Raw genomic sequence first — 22920 nt, 5'->3', positions numbered from 1 at the left:
TACACAAGGTACTCTCTTCTCTTGTCAGGTAATTTTGAGAAAAATTGGCAAAAGCAGTTTTTGGCGGTTTTTTGCAAAAATTCGATGCATTCAGTACTTCTTAGAGATAATAAAGGCGCCAGATAAGCAGAAATATGATAATAACATCAATTTCTCAAAAAGTATCCACACATCTAGTAGTAAAAATACAAATTGAAAAGAATCCTTCTCTCTCTATAACTGGGAAAGCAATATTATCCCTAGAAAAATACAAATTAAAGTAGTGTTGAAATAGCACATTCTTTTTCTATCCATTTTCAATAAGTACAGGAGACAGAGGAGTTCTTTCATACTCCAAGCTTTGGTCCATGGGTTAGAATTTTGGTCTAAGACAGAGTACAAGGACACTCCTCTAGGATCTTCCAAATTATAAAAACTGTCTTAAAACCTTGTGCTGCAGCCATCCTTCTTGTTCATCAGTGAGGTCCTTTATGCGTAAGTGTGCCAGATGAGACCTGAAAGTCTATTTTGTTCACTTAGATTTTTATCCTTATATTCCACTACCCAAGATAAAAAAAGAAAAAAAATCCTTTTCATCTAGGTAGTGATGAGGAGATTTTTTTTCTTTTAGATTTTTCTCTGACTAAATTCAAAGGCAACAGAGATTACACAGAGTATTTCTGAAGAGGAAAATGTGAGATGCAGATTTGCATCTCTTCTTCCAAGTCATTGTTTTCCTTTGGAAAGAAATCCAGATGGACAGATGTGGAGAGCACACCTTGGATATCCTCCAATAGGACACCTGTCTGGATGATGGAAGGGACAGTAATGTACATCACACGTTTGTCACACACTACAGACACAACTTTTTCCTTTTCGTTTTTGTTTTGAATCTTAATTTAAGACCAGTGAATGCTCTGATACCTAATAAAGATTGTGCTAAAATATGATTATGATCAAGGACTTACAACTCAGAATTTAAAGTAGTTGTGCAACTTTAGTCTTGATCTTTTGCTTACATATAGTATGGTGCTTTTTGTTTCCATAATTTTTGTATTTCCACACAAGTGTGACATTGTGAATGCATTGAGTCAATCCTACATGGTTTAGTGATAACAGTTTTGGCTAATTTTATCCAGGAAGTTTCCTCTTCTAATCTGTGGAGAGAAAGAGTCATCTCCAAAAACAAATCTATTTCATCATTTAGTTATTTATTTCAGATATATAAGCTGAATCACTCTCTGGAGGGGAAAATTCACTCCATATAGACAACTTACTCAAATACTTTCAATTATTTGTGGAACTTTCTGATTTTTAAATATTGACTAATTAAGTTCTCCTAGATTTGAGTAGCATTCAATTCCACAAGTAACATAAATGAACAAGTAAATAGCTATACTTGTTATTTGTGGCACATAGGAGTCACAGTTACTCGTTTCTGCAATAGAGGGACTCTGGACTTCATCTCTACAGTGGAAGGGTGTTGACCAGAGCACCTGGGGCAAGACTTTGAGGTTCTACAGGTATTTGCTGGTGGTCTTGTCCACTGGTATTTGCAAGAAATGCACATCTATGGCTAGCAGCAGGGGGAGCATGCTCCACTTCTTACATTCATTCAAGCATTGTCTCCCATGCTTAGAATTTATAATTCCTCTCCCTGATCATTTGCTTACTTTCTGTCAAAATAATTGGAGACTCTAGCTATTTCTCACATGCACTGCACATTTTTGAAGTATTACAACTTGATAATTTTTTTTTCCCCTCTTCCTAAAAGAAAGAGCACGCAAGTTTTTTCTGCTGAAAGTCTTCGGTTTCCTGTACTAACATTAGGAGTCGTCAGACATTCACAGTATTGAGCATAGACAAAAAAATGTCACTTGTCTAGTCTCATTTTTGACAACAACATCAGGTGTCTAGAACCTAATAATTTCAGAACAAATGGTCACGAGTTTATCCTTTCAGTTGTCAGTCCATCCTTTTTGGTTCAGCTTCTAAGCAGGGATTCTTAAGAATCTTCTGAACAGTGTAACAATTTGCTCTGCTCTGATGCAAAAAACACCAACACGATGTATTTAATAATCCCTCGTTGGGCCCATGATTTTGGTTGAAGTACTTTGTTGCAATTTAAAAATACAGGCATGCAAAATATTAAGATTTCAAACAAACTTGTGCCACGGCTTCTAAATCCAGACATGTATCTGGGAATTATTGGATACAGCTTTGAATCTTTTCTTAACTACCACAATCAATCTTCTAATAAACCTTGTCTTTTAGGATCTTGAATTTCTTAGAATGTTAATTAACTGAGAAGTAAAGGATTATAATGCAAAAACAGAAGGTGAAGAGTACTTTCGAGAAAGAAAACAACGTAAAACATCTTCTCTCTTCCTATTCCCTATAAATTTTACAATTTAACAAAATAATGTGTTCAAAATTTCAAAGATTCAGAAGAGTGTTACCTGAATGAAACATAATCTATTGCAATCTATCCTCATAGAATAATATTACATTATCAGTTTCAAATGAGAAGTGCAGCTTTCATAGTTGCTAAGCTGTACTTAACCACATCTGATGGTCCCCATTAATTTTTAACAATCGTCCTGTCACCAGTCCAGTGAGCTGTAGAAAATACTGTGGAGATGTCACATTCCTTGATGATTGCAGTTAGTGCTGCTGCCCCTCTGAATCAGCGTGAAATGTAGACACTTTTATGACTGAATCTGCAATTTGGGATTTGATCATGCTATTTATAGTATTGCTAATGGTCTGTAGCACTGACAAGGGGTGTGTGGAAGTCGTTCTCTCAGTTGCTCTTGTTTTCTGTTATAAGGCAGAACAGACATCTCGATCTAATCTTTCAGTAACTAGACAGAAAATAATAGCACAAAGAGGTCATGATTTTCAGCGGTGGAAGATTTTAATAGGCTTGTGGTTTTTTGTGTGTTTTTTTTCAATATCTGTGGAAGTTTTTTGATCTAGGAAAAAGTAGCATTTTATTTTGAGCTAGTTTCTAGAAGGTCAGTTTCAATCATGTGGTAAAGTGAAAGGAGGTTTAGCAACATCTCAAGTAAACTTTAACTTAACAAAACCAGCTGTACATGAGATTAAAACTTGCCATGAATTACTGTATTAGCAAAATGCAGTTTTCAAATTTTATCTAAATGCTTTAGAAACGCTGCATCACTTCTGAAAAGAAAGATTTACTTCCAAGTCCTCATTTTGTTTACAAATCCAGTTCCTATAATGTGTAGTGTCTAGTTTGTTTTAATTTTGAACCTTAAAAAAACCCCATTATGTACTATTAAAAATATATAAGAAGATTCCTTCTCAAGGTAATAACATTAGACTATTTAGGAGATTGCCTAAATTTTATTCATCTCTGAAAGTATATCTCAATATTAGCATAGCTCCAAAAGTGTCAAGAACTCTATTTAATGCCACAGTTCTCATGGTTGCTGTAACCAATGTGTAAAGAACAGTAGGAATTAAAGCATTTTGCTTCATTATTTCATCTTTTAATTCTCATAGAACCATGGGGAGGAAAAAAACAACAGCAGCAGCTAAGTACATTAATGATCCCTGGAAAGAGTGCTTGATTTCCTATGGGTTTGTGTCCTTTAATTAATTAACTACTTAAGTGATTTATACTAAGATTTCTTTTTATCTCTCCGTATGCTAGTAAAAATTAAGCCATTCTTCTCCCTGCAGGACAAGCAAGTACTGACTCATGCCAACTTGACAGAATCAAACACTGTCTCTAGCATGCCAGGAGAGCTGTTTTCTCACTGTCTTTTGGTTTTCCTCAACACAGAGCATGGGGACTAAGAGATGGCTTAATCTAAACTGCTTTAATTGGTACTACAGAATTGCCCCCCAGATGTCTACTTTTGGTGTCTGCTACTACATTCAAAGTTCTTCAGTGGGGAAGAGTAGGCCTATTTTCTCAAGAAAACACTAGGTTTTTTTTAAATGTATGGACATTAACACTGTGTTACTCTTCCACAGGGGTGCTGGGAAGCAACTGGAAATTTGTAGGTTTTAGAACAGCCATGTAGGATGAACCATAGAAGCATTACATTTCATGGACATTGTGTTATGGGGACACAGCCCATAAAGCATGTCCAGATGCATGCTAAACATTTCATCTGTGCTGTAGTATATCTTTTGAATTTTTACAATTAGTCTTTCCTATGTACTAATTTAGCTTGTGGGAGTATGGTTTAGTAAGACATTGAAGTAGGCTATGTATAAAATCCTCTTCTACAGATTCTCAGAAGAACCAGTAATTCATTAAAATCATTCCAGAGCAATAAAACTTCTGAAGGCTGTGATTCTTTAAAAAGGTGAATTTCTATGTTTGGTTTAGCCAAAAAATTCTAAAACTTAAGTCTGTCATTCCCAGCTGGGTAATTATTTCTCCCTAATATCTGATAAAGACCTCTAAGTTGCTTCTGTTAGAAGTAGAGAACAGAATAAACAGACCATAAGACTTGTTAACTTCCTTCCTGTGACAGACACAGAAAGGAGGGCTCTGTTTCTTGCACACCTGGAGTGAATTTTTTTCTGAGCCTTCCAGTGTTTCACCCTGGCACTGCAGTAGATTCTCAGAGCTCCAGGAGAGCTACACTAAAAGAAATAGCTACAGTGACTTTGCTAAGAATTTCAGAAATTGTGACAGACAACTGTATCATCATTTATATGAACAACCATACTTAATCATACTGATAAGAGGAGCTAATTGACTAGGTTCCACATGCTCCGTTTCTCCAGAGGGATTCAGAGACTAAAACTCCATGCATTTGTACTGGAATCAGTCCTCTTCTTGGCACAACCTTACTTATTTTCAGTTATTTGGTTGCACTAGAAAGTGCATTACTTTTAATATCTTGAATTCTTTTTTTTCAATTAGGCATTCCTGAATGAATAAATCTTTCTTTTTTCTTTGTCGTATATAATGTGCTCTATAGTACATCCCAGGGACAGTATGCATTTGAAGTTAAAGCTTTTTAAGCAGTTGTGTTCTTTTACTCAAACATGATGACAGGAATCTTGAAATTAAATCACATGTTAAACACCTGAGTTCTAGGCAAACTTCAGTCTGAAGGAGCTGAAATCTATGTAGTTGCATGTATGGGATCATATCACAAGCACTCACCAGCAGACACAAACCTCTTCTCACCCAGCCAGCTGCATCTGGGATACTGTGCAACCACAGCAGTACATGAATTTAGGTCTGCTGGTTATGCAGGAAGTCAAGTAGCTTTACAGCTGTAGTACTGTGATTAATGACAAATTCTGGATTATTTTTGAGTTTTATCCAGGGGCTGCTTAGTACAAAACATGCAGACAATTCAGAGTTGGCTGCAGAACCAGGGCAATTATGTTCCAAAGAACATACTGCATTACATATGCATTGCCTGGTGCACAGCGCAGGTTTGTGTGCAGATCATGGCTATGTCCTCTGTCCACTTTGGGATGAGAGACCTCTGCATCCCTCTAGCTCTGCATCCTTCATTCCCCACTGGAGGAAAGACTGTGTTCCACTGTGTGCTACAATAGTTACTTGGATCTGGGTAACTGGGAGCTAGGACAGCGATGCAAAACACAGACTGCCCCGTGGGTAGTGTTTGTAGACAGCCTGATGTGATCTGTGTTCAGCACACAGCCTTCCTTAATAATCACTCAAAGACACTTAACTAATATAGACAGGGCATCTAAGATAGGTAAGCATTATTGCTCACTAGCCACCTATGTTTTATGTGGTCTAATACTTAAATTTTCTGACTAAAATAGACTGCGTGATTTTGACCTTAGGCACTATAAGAAATGTTACTCAGAGTGCATACTACTCTTACTCATTTTTCAATGTTTGATGTCACTTTTAAAATCTTTGCTTAAATCACAAAAAGATACTTTTAGTAGTTTATTTGGTGTATGTTCTCCTATGTTGGTCTGTTTTCCTTGCCTATAGGTCTACCTCAATACTCCTTAAATCTTAAAATAAATTAGTAAAATTATTCTATGAAGGACAGAATAAACCAAGACAGTTTGAAGATATCTGATTTGGTGTCTTTCCCCAAGTAAAGATTTGTGGTTACACTAGTCAGACTGGGACAGGGAAGAGCCTTTGGCACACATTAGGAATGACCATTAGTTCCCATACATTTCCTTAAGCTACTATTGTCAGAGAAAAACCTCTAAGTTCTAGCTAAGTGCAAAGATGTCCTAAAATATATTGGACTCTTCAGACAGAAATTGGCTGAGGATATACTAATGGGAATGCTTTCTAAAGTGGTCATATTTCTCTGTAGTCAGGTTTTTAGGTACAAACAAATTGGTGCTGGGTTATGAGGGGAAAAAAAAATTCTTTTTGCTTCACCTGATTTCACCTTTTTTGAAGTTATACAAAAAGCAACATCCTCTTTCTGCAATATGAAACCACTTTTGCCCTCTGACTAATGCTTCTCTGACTAAAGTCAATGTATGTGTTTCCTTAATATCTATATCTTTGTGCTGCTGTGGGCAAAATTTGTCAGTATAGAAACTCAGATTCTTGAGAATTATAGAGTTCAAACTGACTTTTTAAATTCCCTGTTGATTTCTGTATAGGTTTTGTATTGACTTAAAGTTTATTTCCAGCCTAGAAAACCAATTGCATCCTGCATAAAAAGAAGTATGGCAGGTAGGTCAAGGGATGCTGTTTTGGTTTTTTCTCCCTCTACTCTGCTCTTATGAGAATCCTGCCTGGAGTGCTGCATCCAGCTCTGGGGTGCCCAGAACATGGAAAGATATGGACCTGTTTGAATGGGTACAGAAGATGACTGAAGGGCTAGAGCACTTCTTGTATGAAGAGAGGCTGGGAGTGCTGGGGTTATTTAGCCGGGAGAAAATAAGAGTTTGGGGAGAACTCATTGCAGCCTTCCAGTACATAAAGAGAGCTTATGAAAAGGATAGCAAGAATTTTCAGCAAGCTCTGTAGTGCTGAAACATGGGGCAACATTTGTAAATGGAGAGAGAATAGATTTAGATGGAACATAAGGAAGTTCTTTACTTTAACTGTGGTAAAACACTGGAAGAGATCTATCAAAGCACAATCCAACTTGATTCTGAATGCTTTTAGGACTGGAGCATCCAGAATTTCTCTGGAACTTCTCTGGGCAATCTGATCTATTGAACGATGTCTCTTCCTGTGACAGGAGGTTTGGCCTAAGTGATCTTCAAAGGGTCCTTTTAGTCCAAACCATTGCATGTTTTCATAAGTCTACTGAGTGTTTCTACCTTCCTCAATGAAAATCCATTGGATTAATGGCATAAACTGAAATGAACAGCTTTAAATTCACATATTTTAAAGCCACCACCAACACATGTGTAAGTGTTTTTTGGGTTTTTCAGGATTTTTAAAAATAATTGTCTATTCCACTCATTTCACAGTATTAACAAAATGCTGCAAGTATTTCTCCAAGATATTAAATAGATAGCAAAATCATGATTAGAATGTTTACCCACTGGCATAGCCATAGCAGGAAGTGCTATGAGGGGATTCTCAGGCACCGATAAGGCCATGCCTGAAATACTGAGTCCAGTTCTGAGCTATCAGATATGAGAGACATGAACATATTGGACAGAGTCTGATGAGGGGCCACAAGGGTGATTAATGTAATGGAACATCTCTCCTGTGAGGAAAGACTGAAGAGCTGGGACCGTTCAGCCTGGGAAGGAGAAGGCTTGGGGTGATCCCATCAGTATATGTAAGTACCAGAAGGAAAGGTATAAAGAGAACAGAGAAAAGGTCTTTTATTCTGTGGTGTCCAGTGACAGGACCAGAGGCAACAGGCACAAACCAAAATGTGGGAGGTTCCCTCTGAACATCAGGAAACCCCTTTTACTGTGCAAGTGACTGAGCTCTGGTACTTCTCAGAGCATTTGTGAGTCTCCCTTCTTGGAGATATTCAAATGCCATTTGGACACGATCCTGAGAAATCAGTTTCAAATGGCTCTGCGTAAACAGGGTGGATGAACATCCAGGTGTCTCTTCCAACCTGAATTCTTACGTGGTTTTGTGGTTCTTAATCTTTTGAGGACCCATCAGTACAGGTGTTACTTTTTTCTCAGGCCAAACAAACTAGAAATATAATAAAAATAATTGAGCGTGAAAAATTGAAATGGGACCAGACAACCCAGTGTGGTGGGTTACCTTAGCCATTCTGTCATTCTGTAATACTTTAGACTGGTAGAATTTCAGGCCAGTGTCTATCAAAGCTGCACTGCTTCGATCTCTATGGTTTGCCTCCTGCAGCTGTATAAAGCACATTGATTTTGTGGGCTTAGAGATTAGGAATTAATATTGGCTAGATGGATCAGTGTCAACATGCAATAGGTGATCCCCTTTCCCTGACCATTTAGAACAGAGGAATGACAAACACACTTGGTGTTTCTTTCATGGCTTTCCCTGTGTCTAGGTTTCATCAGGGATGCATCCATATGCAGCCTGGAAGTGCTACTCATTACTTAGAGTCAATATAATTTTAGATTCACTGATACAGAACTGTCACTCAGAGCCAAGAAACTTGACAGACATTTGCTTCATTTAGTTCTTGTGCTCTCAGCAGCACTGTGAGCCAAATTTTTGTCTTGTACACTCACTAACTACAAATATACCTATTCTTCTTAAATGCACAGTTTGCCTACCTTTTTCTCATTTTGTTCACATTTGCTAAAACTTTATGGTTTTCTTTGCAATTAAAAAAATCCGTTAACATGCAGAAAACAATAAAAAAGAAAAGGACAATGACTGGTAAATATAATTTAGTTTCTTTAAAGCAATTTAATTTAAGCATTAATGAGACTATAACATCATAAAGACTATTGTATGTTTTATAATGTAGAGATGTTATGACTATGAAAGCTTGTGTAGTGGTTTTGGTAAAGATTAGTGAGGTAATTCAGGCAGTCTTGAAAGAATTTTGTTGATGTTGCTTTCCAGTTCAGTGCCAGATTGCAGATGTGAAAGCACTCTGGTGGCTCAGTCACGACCAACTTTTGTAATATGGATATGTATTTCTGAAGCACTGCACGTCGACTTTTGCAGCAGCAAGATTTGATAGAATTTATAAGGTATAAGATATTCCAATCTCATCACATGTATCATTGCAACATAGCTTCAGGTTTACAAAAATAATTTGGTCACCCGAAAATATTGCCTATGTAATGCCTACTTTTGTGCAAATGTGAATTTCCAACTGTGTAACGTGGAAGTGTAGGTAAATTCAATTTAACATGCCCAGAGGCACAGACTGGCATACTCCTTTCTGAAATTAATCAGTTATTCATTCATGAATCTCACTTCCCTCAGTCGTATCTACATACTTTTAATTTCAACCTTACATTGTCTTAACTTTCAAAATTCAGTATTCAGCTACAAACAATGAAAAACCTTTAATTGATGTCTAAGGTACTCCAAATAATCTATTTGTAATTCATCTCCTTCCTCAAAGAGAACAAGTATTACTTGGCTTCTTTTTATGACAAATGCTCACTCTCTTCCCCACCTCCTCATAATTTTGAACTTTTTACCTAGCATGATAGAGAAAGCCAAAGTTTAGATAAGAACATTTCAAGTTCTGTTAAAAGAAATTACGGAATGCAGAGGTTCTGAAAGGCAGAAGAATCTCATTGTACGTTGACTGGCAGAAGCCAGATGCACAATTGGCACATGCAGATTGGCTGGTGGGGTTCCTGAGGCTTCCATCTGCCTCATGGCTAGCAGTGGTGTCACAAGTGTCCACTTCATGTGGAGATGGCTTAGGAAAAAAAAAGATACACATCTACAAAAAAGTTTTTCATCTGTTCTGAAAACAAGTTTTTCCTGCTAAGTATTCCTACTAATCTGTGGTTATTCTAAGTTTCTTTCTTTTCATTTGCACTTCTTGACCAATATCTTCCCTTCTCTTTACTTCTTCTCCATTAACTTTGCCCTTTACCATTTATTTCCTACTTAGTCTTACTTGTCTCTATTCCTTCTGTTCTGTCTCATGATCAGGTCTTCAAATTATTCCAGTGTTTGTCATTTTGCAGCATGTGGACTACAGGTGCTTCACAGATAGTGGAATATGGTATATGAGGTGCTGAGTTGTTTTCTTTAGTCAGACACATTTACACACAGATTTATATAAAGAAGCAAAGTAGAGACTGTCATAAATGTGGCTGTCAGTGTGCTTTGTATGTAATTTCCTGGTTTTTTTATCCTTGTAGAATTTTCATTGAGGATTCTGTCTGACCTGCAATTACAGATACCATTTTTTAATCTCATGTGTTAGCAGTTTTCCAGGGCACTAGAAAAACAGTTTGCACTCATCCTGTTACAAGCTACAGTGTTCTGGGTGAATTTCTAATATCCCCTCTATGTTCCATCTATCAAAGAATATGTAAAATAAGACAGAATCGTATGTGGATCCTCTTCCTGTGTTTTATACTACTAGGGCTCAGGTTTTAATATTTTGATTGAAAATTTTAAATGACATCTGTTCCATCTGATTTATTATTATTATTTTTTATTATTTTAATGTTTCAGTTACATTATGGTTTTGCAGGCTAAGAGAAATTTGACATGTCTCTGCAGGACTCATTATATTATGCTATAAACTAAGCAGAAGACGTGGCTTTCTTGGTGCTGGGTAATAATTTTTATCACAAGGTTTCCATTATAACAGGCAAGATATAGCCATCCCAACGTGGTGATTTGGTTTTGGGGTTCAGCTGGTTCTCATCCTGCTTTCCTGCAATGTTGCAAGACTGAACTCGCATCTTCCTGCAGTGCAACTTACTAGTGTTGAAAGTAAAAAGCAGTAGATTAGAATAATAGCTTCAAGATTATGTGGTTTCCAGATTATATACTCTTTAATTTTATTCTCAATTAATCTGTTTTGTTATTGTGGTTTAAGTCCTTCTGGAAATTAAACACCACACAGCCGTTCACTCAAGCCTTTTTCTCTGCTCCCCACCCCAGTGAAATGGGGAGGAGAATAAAAGAAAAACTTCTATGTTAAGATAACCAAACTTTAATAACTGGAAGTAAAATACAGTAATAGTTGTGGATGATAATATAGTCTTTCAGGGAGGAGAGATGGAGTGAGGAGTTTGATTGTTGCATGCTGCACATTTGAGTCAGTTCCAACTTCAGTACTGCTGCACTTCTTCAGTTTTATCACAGTTCATTCTTGGTTAGTGGGAGTGTGATTGTCAAATGAAAGTCAGGCTCAGACCCCCAGAACCCTTGAGGTTAAGATCAGTGCTGTGAGGTGATGGACATAGAGCCATCACAGAAACAGTAATACACAGTGTGGAGTAGATGTTAACTATAGCTATTAATTACAGTTTGATTTGTTGCCTATTTTCACCCAAAATCAAAACCCATTGAGGCACACCTTGGACTTCCCCATTTTCCTGCATTTCCCATGAAGTACACCCAAGTCCTTGTGTAAAAGCAATCCTATGGATGGGTTTACCTTTGCCTGAGGCAGGAATAATCCCTTTTACCAAACCTTTTTGCCCAGCATAATTTTAATGTGCCCTACAGGAACTTTATCTGTTTCTATGGTATGTAGTATTTTGATTAGGCAGGGGCAGATCCTCTGGTGTTGACTACCCAGGTGGCCTCTGCTTAAAATGTATTCTGGAGTTTGAAGGTGCCACCACCCCTTGCTCTTGGTGTAGTCTCCAACAGCTCGACAGACATGAGGCTGCTGGTGCTCCATATGCTATATCTCAGTTCAGTAAAAAAAATTCTCTGTAAAATTAAAGTTTATTCAGCTGCACTGCACTAAACTAATCCTTGGATCTCGTACAGCTGAGCCATTGCACAGTGGATTACAGATTTTTACTTGATATAAGGCCAGGTGGATACAATAATACTTAAAAATTGAGAAATTATTAAATTTAAAATTAATTTTTAATTAATAAATTTGGTTTTGTAGTAGATTAAAAAGGTGATTAGGAATAGTGGAAATGCAGCAGCATAAAATCAGTGCAGGAAACCAGATTCCCAGCAGCAGATCCTGATCAAAACAGTGAACTTAATGCTTAGCATGTGACATGGCAGTGCACTGCTCAAAGACAAGAATATGTTCAGCTAAGGACAGGGTTACTTTTTTTAATTTTCTAAAAGAAAGACATATTTGTATAGCTGCTGCTCAAGGGATCAGAAAATTTCTATGGCATGGTTTTGAACCCACAGAAATACTTTACATTGCCTTTAAGCACTATAAATACTTTTTACATTATTTACATTATTTACATCATTATTTGCTATATACTGAAGTTTTAGTCCAATAACTATAAAGAGTCAATAAAGACTGAATGTCCAGGTCCACAGGATTTGGGTTTTTTCCTATAGTGATTGCAAAGCTTGAAGTCTAGAACAGCAGTTGAAAACTTTTTGCCACTTTTAATTATAATAATATTACAGATTGCATATGCAGCTACAAACTGAAAAACAGAAAGCTTAACATAGAATTTGTGGATATTTTAAACATATGGTAGACCTTGGCAGTTAAGTTAGCATATTGTACCTGAGTTCAGGATGAGAAGATTAGTTGTGTAGCTGTATGTGTGAGAAAAGAATATCTTAAAAGATGGGGAGTGCCAACTAGATTCAAGAATAAAAATCATCCCTCTACCTCAATGTATATTTTTATTCTAACATTTAGTGTTAATCAGTTACTTGCAGCAAATTTTTATAATCGGAAAAGGTAAAACTATTTTTTTTAATCTAGAATATAAATAAGGTTTTTATAATATGATATAGCTATAATATTTTTCTTTTAATACCTTATTTATATTACTGTTATTCTGACCAGTTTAGTCTCCTAGTCCTACACAATGTCCTATCCTAAGCAGTGACAAAGCAAAATATTTTTAAAACAAGTGTCAAATTTTGTCTAGATTAAATAACCAGAAATAATTTCACAGGATAGTGGCAAAATTTAATATTACATTAGCATATCTTGAGACAGAGATTAAATGAAGTATTTAATACTAATTTGATAAATTTTGTGCATTTTATACAATTTATACTAGATTCACATTATGTACCTAAGGGACTGTTTTTTCCCATTATCAGGTAAGATGAAAATCCTTGCTTTCTTAAACCCTAACCTTTGTATCATAACTCGTAGTATTCAGCTGCACTGATTTGATAACTGAACTTTAAACTCCTCTCTAATTCACTAGTGATTGAAAAACCTGTTTCAGGAAAACTCAAACCTTTCAAAACTCACTTTTATCACACTTTATACAACCAGACTGAACTTTTAGACATTTGTAACACATTGCAAATAGTGAAGGGAAATCTGATCTTCTACCATCCAGAGTGACTCTTAAAATTATATGAAGCTGAAAATTTTGTGAGCAAGAGTATAATTTTTCAGTGTCCCGATGAATATGAACTTTTTTTATTTTGAAGGTTTAAGAACTGAGATATGACTAAACCATGAGCTAAAAAATAAATGCATTTCCATTTTTTGAACATAATAGAGAACTGAGTTCTTTTCTGACTCCTGAATATTAGATTCATTATGTCAGCCAAATGAAAGCAGAATATGTATTCAATTAATGTTGAAATATGAATTAGAGGCCATAAACTCTATTTGAATGGGAAGATTTCATCTCCTTATCAGCACAAGATGAAAATAAAACAGAATTCTGCTTCCATTGGAAATCAACTTCAGCACAGGATTCTTGGTTTTTTGGTTTTTTTCTGTAGAAGGCATTTTTCTATATAGCAGAGAAGTTCAAGAACATCTTTCTCTGACCTTTTTCACAGATTAAATGCAGTGAAATAAATTGTGGTATACAGGGTATTGACTGCAAGTTGAAGTTCTTGCATCAATGAATTTTCCATTTAGTAGTATAGTTTGCTTTCTTGCTAGAGTTGTAAGTAGTGTATTTTTGTTATATTTCTGACTCTGAGTCCTGCAAACATTTTTTTTTAGTGTAGTAATTAAATGTTTAGGGGCTGTAGGATATCCTAGCACAAATAATATAGATTATGTGGATAATAAGGATGTGCTTCTAAGGAACTTTTAGTTTAGGCTGTCATTTTGCAAGAAAATTAATTTCGAATATATCAGTTAGAAGTTGTCTTTGAAAGAGAGATCTAGAAATGAACCTATAATGCCAGTATCTCATTAGATAACACATTTCCATTAATTTAACCTCAATTTAAGAGTTGGGTTATTGAATTTCATATTACTAATGAAGGTATTTAAACAAGAATTCAGTTTCAATGTAGGTATTCTTTCTATTCTTCTTCTCCTCTGCTGACTGTGGATCACTTCATTATCTGTTTTGGTTTCCATAATTTTTATTGTCACAAACAGCATACAAGAAAAAAGAATGGCTCAGAAATGCTTAATGGTGCTTTATGCTCTTTTGCCATCTACAAATACATGTAGATGAACAGTTTCTTTTTGTCTAACTCAATACAAACACTTTAAAATAAATTTTTGTTCTGCTACTAGGTAACAAAAAATAGAAATTGGCTGTTTTGCAAACATGGATGTATTAATCTAATACCTGACAAAAAGCAGAGTGTGAATTTCTGCCATGGAGGCTTAATCCCTCAGAACTGACATTTCAAATGGTAATGGCTTCTGTAACATCACATTGTTTTCCTTTTAAAACAAAATATATAGCTGACAAATAAAACTAGAACAATAATTATTACTTAAAAGGACTTTACAGTACAACGATTTTTTTTAATACTTTGAAATCCAAAAGATATGCCTTAATGAATTCATTAAGTCTAAAATGAACATGGAAAAGTGAAACCCAAACAAACGTTCAAGGCATGAACATGTAATCTGCTGTAGTAAAAGCACAAGTGATATTGTTGGAATAAATGATACCTTGGATGAGAATATAATTGGGTTTTGCCTTAAAATTTTCTGTGGATGTGTTTCTAAATCTTTTCACGTAATCAAAGAAAAGAGTTAATTGAATGGATCAAAAGAGACCACAGTTTTCTTACCTCACTATTCTGTGTAGTATCCACATTAATGAAGACTTTGGTAGGGGTAATAGAGGAAGAAGGAAACTTCATTCTGTCTTTTGAAACAGAAAAATAGCATAGATATTTGTCCTGAGAATTTTGTAAACTGATTTTCTGAGTGTCATATTTACAGACCCATTCTCTACTAAAATGATAGAGAAATACACCGTTCTTTATTAATTAAATCAATTATGTCTTTCATGGGTGCCAACACCAACTTCCACTAGGCCTTATTCAGGAGAGCTTGGGTTTTCATTCTAGTTCTCATCAGTCCAAAAATCCATTATATCACTTGGCAGTTGACTAAACTTGGTGTGTGCCCTACTGATGTTTTTTGAATAAAGTGGAGATAATACTCTTAATTTATGTGGATATTTTAAGGACTAAAAAAAAGTCTGAGAAATATTCTGAGAAACACAAAAAGAAGGTTCTCTGCAATAAAAAATGGTGTTACTCTTTGGCCATATGACATCACAAAATAGAGAATTAAGGATTAAAGTCTGTCTCTGAAATTCTAGCTAAATTACTTTTGGTTACTTGCTTTGCTGAATGTCCAGAAGGTTGGCAATTTTCTGAAGGACACACCCAGCCCAGGTTTTCAAACTTTTACTTCAGTTTTGTGACATTTGTGAATTTAAGATTTACCTAATACTTGTAAGCAAATAGATTATGAGGTAATTTTCTTTATAAAACACAAATTAAACCCCCCAACAAAAATCAGTGGTGGAAAAAAAATTTGAATGACCAACTTAATGGAAAATGTTTTAAATCATACTTCCAAAATGGTTAAATGCTGGAGAGATTATATATATATATATATTTAACTGATCTGATTTGTTGCTTGAACTGGTGTGAGGGGAATGCACCAATGTATGTGTCACCAGAGTTTTGGTGAAAGCCTTATGCAACTGATGTGGTGGTGATGCAGAGACTTTCCCTTTACTCTAAAAAGATCAATCAGATACAGAGGGAGCACTTACTCTCAAGGCAAAAGTAGAAATGCGACCTCTTAGTCCTTGTTTTCATTGCCATTTCTTTGTATTCTGTGCCTCTGAAGATCATCTCGGACCTCTGAGTTCTTGCCTGAGTCCTCCAGGGACCACAGAGTGAAGAACAACTTGCATTCTGATAATACTAAGAAAGCAGAGCTCCACTTCAGTGTGATTGCTGTCTTAACTAGCAGACCATGTTGCTGTTTTATTACTACCAGAAAACCTCAGTCATTCAGATGACTGAGAAACCCACTGGGAGTTACTGAAATACTGCAACACTCTTCCTCTCCACCCCTCACCAAATACACTTGACTCATTGATTTGTATCAATGGTTTTAAACTGATTTTACAAACTTCAGAAAATGAAATAGGATTGAAACAAACTGATAATGATTTTTTTTTTTAATCACAAGAGGGAAAGAAACATTATAAACAGAATGAGTACATGGGCATAAGACTGTGTGAGAATATTTGTTATGAGCAGTGCAGCAGGCTCACACACATCATTAAAAATTACAGCACAGACTTGTAGCTGTAGAATTTGCATTCCTTACTGTTATAATTTATTTCTTGTGTTTTGATAGAGCCCAGGAGTCCCATGATAGACTCCAAATGAGTTTCGTTCTTTGCTATGCAGAACAAAAAGAGACTTTCTGTCCTCATTTATCTCACTATGAATCGATTAACAGGTTTCTATGTATTTATGAAAGTTTTAATTTAAAAGTAATTTTAATTATTTCTGATTATTAAAGTATGATGATAAGCTAGGGCTGAAATATTTTGTTAGAATTAATGAAAATTAACTGTCACTTTATTGCAAAACCTCATGGGAACTAGAAACCAGCAGATTTTTTTTCAATACTAAATAGAAATCAATCTTCCTTTCCAATTGTAGAGTGAACCACAGATATTCTGTCAATAGCTCATTTAAAACAGAACCAAAAAGAGATATTTGTCAGTTCTCTCATTATTGCATGACTGCTCATCCTATACTCCAGCATCTGGAAAAAAAAAACAAAAACCAGGCAGAGCTGTCTGGTTCAGAGAATGTTGCAAACTACATCCAACACTTTTGCTTACATACATTTTTTTCCACAGAACTAAAATAGGTGAACTCCTTCCCAGCTGGAGAAAAAGTCTAATGTCTCCAAGTACCTTGAGGTCTTTCCATCATTCATGTTGGATGTAAACAGTATGTTATTCATAAACAGCCCTCCAAACAATCTCTAATCAAAAGCTGTGGTATTTTGGTTTTTTCCCTAATAGTTTTCCCATGCTCTATTTTCTCTTCCAGTAAATGAAGAAATTAACCTGTGTAAAAGACACTTAGTAGGGACCAATCATTTCCAGGCTGAAAATATATGCATTAAACTTGAACAAAGTTTTCATCTCCTGGATATTCATCAAAATTGAATTAATATTTGTTTTTCTCTGCAAATTATTCCTTTAGTGTGTGCACTTGTACACACCTACCAACAAACAGCCAAACATAACCTTATACAGAAGAATCACCTATTCCTAAAGCAACTCTAACACTTCAGTAAATACGTATGTATACATATATTTATGCATAAATTTTATGTAAATTTTATCTTTGTTCAACAAAAAATATCCTGCAGTATTCAAGAAAACACTAGTTCATCACAGGGAGTCAGGGATTCAGTGAAATTTTATTAAATACAGTAGAAATTCAGAGAAATGGGTTATGTATTTTTAAAAATTTGTTTCATCCTTGGTTACTAACTTTGTACTTAATTTCCTCTGTTGTTTGAATACTGTCTTATTAATCCATTATGTCAGAAGCATAATTCCTTCCTGGTTCCTGAACAAATTATTCACAAAGAGAATAAATTAAAATGCTTCTGGGGGAATGATCTGCTTTATAAGCAACCCAGATACCTAATGTATTAGACCTAATTAATATGGCTATCTGAAGCACTAAAAACTTTAAGTTACATCATTAGATATTCTTTTGTTTCTTCAGAGGTATTCAGTGTAACAGAGATGCTGGTGCTCTTTACCAGTAATGACTCTGCTCACTGTGCAAACACATCCAAGAGAGAAAATAATCTCCTCCATAGTCTAATACACTTCAAAAACATATTAAGGAAGGAAAATCAAAGTAGAAAGGCAATTATCTGATACAGGTATACTTCCCAGTGATGTCCTTTACTACAAAAGTAGTACAAAGGTAGCGGGAGTGATGGCCATGCTCCTTTTTGCTTCATCTCGCAAGCTGCCCAGAGTGTGTCTGCTTGGTCCAGTTTCTGCTAGTGGAGATTCTAAAGCTCTAAGGTGTCAAAGAGAGATAGATAAAGTGGTAGGGTGATTTATACTTAGTGCTTTTATTATGGGTAAAAAAAATCTGATCAGGAAGGCAAGATTATTTTGATAAGAACCATTTCCCTGATGCAATCAGGAATTTATTGATTTTACTTTAAAGAGTTTAAGATCTGCTTTCAAGAGCATTCGAAGACAGCTTTACATATCTGTCACTTGAAATGGGATTGATGTATCTTTCTGACCTGCCATTTCCAAATGGAAGAGTTCTCTCCCAAATCTTAAGGTAAAAATATTGATACAGTAGTGCTTCCTATAACTTTTTCTTTAATACATATCTCTGTTTGGTAGGATAACTTCTCTGAGATTCTGAAATTCACATTAACTTCAAACCTAAATCATGTCAAATGTTTGAAATCTTATAATCCAACTCTAAGAAGTATTATAATCCAGCTGTATCTTGACAATACTGAAAGTAATGATTTTTAACTTTCCTGTTTAGTATGTGAATAAAAAAATATAACCCAATACTATATAATAAAAATTATTTTGCTTTACTGGAATATTTTAGTTTGATAGATTGTACTTTATAAATTAAATTTTATTATAAAAAATTATAGCCATACCCTATTTAGTGACAAGAATTCAATCTTAAGAAGAAAAAATTTTTTTAGTTTCTCAACATTGCTTGTAGAACAAAAGAAACAACGATCTCTCAGAATGTTTTTAAAAAGCTTGTGTAAAATGCAACTGTTGAAAACAGGGCTGTATTCTTTTTCCACCATGCTCCTCACATGTTACTGTACCAAGTTGACAATTACCTTGTGATGCCCGTGTTTCTGGGTTTTACTTGTCGAATGACAAAGGAGAGGACCATTGTTTGTTTTTATGATACCTAAAATTCACAGAATTCAATTGTACTTTAATTCTTTATCAAAAATATATTGTTTGGTTCTGAACAAACAGTAGTAAACCTTGACTTAGGTTAGCATATATAAAAGCGTGAAATATAAACTTCAAACCTGTGTTCTACCACTGTGCATGTGCATATTATCAAAAACTATTTCAGCAACAATCTGCCTTTTGTGTGGTTACAATGTACATTTATTTGGTCCTTATAGGAAGAACTGAGAACAATCATGGTGTACTTGATGGAGTACTCTAGAGTGACAATGTTGGAATTCCATAGTCTTTTGTTGAACACATGTTTTAAGGTACACATACTGTGGGATTAATTTTGACTCCTCCAAATAGTTCAAAAATTTATAGTTTTATAGAGGGTTTTGGTTTGTTTTTTTTTTCTCAAACTAAACCTGAAGTGTAGCTGAGGTGTGTATTCAGCCTGTGCTAAAAGAATCTGCCCTTCTCCATTTTTCCCAACCTCACAGCTCTGCAAACATGAGTCCTAATCATTTGTGTACGCTCAAAACAGGACATAATTTTGCCCAAATCCAGAGGATAAGAAGTTAGGCAGTCCCTCTCTGTAAAGATATTAAGGCATCATGGCTTGGATTGAAGTAAAGGGCAAGTTGGCAAAAATGTGAATTAACAGAACAGTACAAGGATTTTACAAGCACAGTTGTAAGCAATGTTTGTTTTCATAAGCAGCACAGAAAGCAAATTTAGAAAGAACTTCTTGGTGTTAAGGGAAAATGCTGAACCACCCCTTAGCAAAACAAAAAAGCTTGAAAAATGTCTAGCAGCAGTTGAACATTGTAGATTTCTTAGTAGGGAGCAGGGTTTGATGAGCCAAAAGGTCCCTTCAAATATTACATCATATGAAAACATTTGATTTAAATTCCTTTTTTATCCATAATTGTATATTCAGTCAATACTGGAATATATGATATTTCTGAAGCATATTTTGCAGGAAGCCTTTGAAATACTTCCCAGATTATATGATTTTAAATAATGCACATAATAGCACTCCATTGCTAAAAGACCAGGAAGGTCATAGAGATGTTTATTCTTCTATGTCAATGCTTTTCTATAAATGACTTAATTTTACATTTTTTAAAATTGATGATCAGACAAACAGTTGTCACACTAATGTTGAAAGAAAGCATGTAAACTTATATTTCACATTCTTATTTATGTTTTTGAGAAAGGAAATTTTTTGACTCTAAAAAAATGAAATTTAGGATTGTCTTACCTCAAAATATATTAATTTTGTAAAGTTTCATTTTTTAAGACATAGGAGTTTTTTATTTTACATTTTATTGTTAAAATATACTTTTTAAATGTAAAAATAGTGGATATGAAATTTTAATGCAAATTTTTCCAAGTAGTACTGTAGCAATGTAGCACAATTGACATCTTCTGCCCAATTATCGCCATAAATGTAAAATACTAATACTTTGAATATTATTTTAAAATGCATAAAACCGTGATGTAAAAAGTGCATAGTCATTTATTTATCTATCATGTCCAAATGCATCTCATGATCACCCCAGAAGGCCCAGTTCATATTTCCTTGACAACATCTTTGATAATTGCTGATAGGTTTCTCATGCTGGCTGGAGAGAGTTCCTTGGGGACTCAGTCCACAGAATCTGTTTGTCTAGCTTGACTTTGCTGATCCTAACAAGAATGAATTCTGTTAACACTGGTGAATGTATAAATACTGAGGCATGTCTAATCTGATCTTGTATGCAAACATGAAGTAGGATAATTTTTGTACAGAACAATTATGTGTCTTAAAAAGAAATCATATTCTGTTCTTTCAGTGAAGTCTCACGAGTAAATTCTCCATTCTTTTCATCACAGCAGTCTAAACAAGGTAAAATTGGATCTTGTTACTCAGTTGTGTCTGATACAATCTGCAGTTGAATTTTTTAGGAATGTAAGTTTCTATGGTCTGCCAGGACAGTAAATGTTCAGCGAAAAAAATTAAGGTATTTGTTCTCTTTTGCTAAGTGATTGTGAGTCATTGTTACAAATCATAGACTCACAGAAGCAAAGCATAGTTAAGGTTGTAAAAGATGTCTAAGATCAGCAAGTCCAACCATTAACCCAGAATCACTGTTCTCACCACAAACCCACATCCTCAAGTGCCAAATCTGCACACCTTTTGACCTCTTCCAGGGATGGTGATTGTACCACTTTCCTGGGCAGAAGGAAAGTGTTTTTTGCCTGTCTGGAGCAGGTGATGTTTATAAAAAGATAATTGTAGACTCTTTCTTGAATGCTGCAGATCTTTATCTGAGTATGGGCTGATAAGGCATTAGAGAAAAAGAGATATTAGGGTTGTCACTGAATTTGAATGGCTTGAAGGGTTTACATTTGACAGCTACATATATATCAATCAATACTTTTTTTTTTGTCATAAATATTTTGTGTAGTCAGGACAAGAAATATGCTGATTCTGAAATAAATATAATTAATGTACTTGGATAATGAGATGTACTGCCATTTTCTGAGACAGAAGCAAGAACAGTAAATGTCACTGCACAATGGAAAGATATTCTCAGTTTAGATATTATTGTGGTGTCTTCTTAGAACTGGAGTTAGCTGAATCAAATCAATGGTGAAAATTCACTACTACTGTTGAATGGCCAACAAAATACATAGACAACAGATACCACCTTAGATAAAGAGGAAATAATGTGAAATAAAAATCTTTTTATTTAACCATGTCAGTTTCTTGGGTATTATATAATTTGTAAATCATATTATAATGTTTTTATTATACGTAGAGTGTCTCTTATTCTTTTTTCTCTACTTTTGATGGAGAAACTTCTAAAATTAGATGATTTGCTCTATCCCCTCTCCTCATTCCAGAGGGACTCTGCAAATTGAAAATCACATTAGGAATTAAGAAGTGTCAATTTAATGCAGTGAATCTAAAAACGTCTTTAATATAAACCCAAAATTTTAATGTGCACAGAGTTCTAAAATCAGCTAGAGTAGAATTACAATGAAAGAAAAGCTGAAATATGGGAGCAATCTGCTCTGAGTTGTGCACAAATATTGAAAATTAAACTGCAATGCATTATTGATATATAACTTAGACCAGAAAGTACTTCAGAATATTTGAGGAAACTATTTAGATTATTTATTTGTAATTCAGAAAATTAAGTAAAATTCAGCAATAAAATTTTATAGTCTGGCAACAGTAGCCACTCCATTTGTTGTTTCATCTTTAATATCTTTGGATAAAAGAGAGCATATATACCATATATACCATACATATTCATATATTTACATATAGGTACATACTGCATATATATATATTTATCTGGTATCGTGCACCCCCCTACCATTCCTGCTTCTTTTTTACTGGGACTATCCAAATAATTGTTAATAGAATCATAGACTCATTGAATAACAGGTTGGAAGGTACTTCAAGGACCATGTGGTTCACTTTCTAGAAAAAAGCATGGTCTAGACAAGATGGCCCAGCACTCTCTCCAGGTTAAAAGTGTCCAATGTTGAGAAATCCACTGCTTTCCTGGGGACATTATTTCAACATCTGATTGTCCTCATTGTGAAAAATCATAATCTCCTCAGGAGTAACTTGTACCCATTTTCCATCATCTTTCCTATGTGATTCCTTCTAAAAAGGGAGTCTCCACCTTTTTTGCAGACACCCTTTAAATACTGGAACATAGTGATCAGCCTTCT

Source organism: Ammospiza nelsoni, chromosome 5 (genome assembly GCF_027579445.1).
Source record: "Ammospiza nelsoni isolate bAmmNel1 chromosome 5, bAmmNel1.pri, whole genome shotgun sequence".
Lineage (NCBI taxonomy): Eukaryota > Metazoa > Chordata > Aves > Passeriformes > Passerellidae > Ammospiza > Ammospiza nelsoni.
This window is presented reverse-complemented; position numbering follows the sequence as displayed.